Source organism: Opisthorchis viverrini (genome assembly GCF_000715545.1).
Source record: "Opisthorchis viverrini unplaced genomic scaffold opera_v5_134, whole genome shotgun sequence".
Taxonomy (NCBI): domain Eukaryota; kingdom Metazoa; phylum Platyhelminthes; class Trematoda; order Opisthorchiida; family Opisthorchiidae; genus Opisthorchis; species Opisthorchis viverrini.
The window spans coordinates 329,800-330,018 of record NW_008751778.1 but is presented as its reverse complement, the minus strand read 5'-3'; the positions used below and the strand labels follow the sequence as shown (position 1 = coordinate 330,018).

The following is a 219-nucleotide window of genomic DNA, read 5'->3' as shown; positions in this document are numbered from 1 at the left end:
TTTAATCTCGGGATCCACATCACTTGTTGATTGGATCCTCAGATTGGAGATCCACCCATTGGATGAATTTTGCTCTTACTCTGAGCTACTTATAGGTTGTCAGTAGCATGGTATTAATGAATTTAAATGAAGATGTCGCGTAATGTGGATCCTGTGATTGAAGCACGACACTGTATCCTGCCCATGTGTCCAGTGGCTCGGGGCCGCATAGCTAACTGT

At 44.3% G+C, this 219-nt stretch overlaps 1 protein-coding gene across 1 annotated transcript in view; it reads left to right on the top strand.

The window, feature by feature from the left end:
- The window catches only part of T265_06073 (hypothetical protein), a gene marked incomplete at both ends in the record, with an annotated part of 40,124 nt that overhangs the window by 34,398 nt on the left and 5,507 nt on the right, over positions 1-219 (top strand). The gene's annotated exons all lie outside the window — the stretch shown is intronic.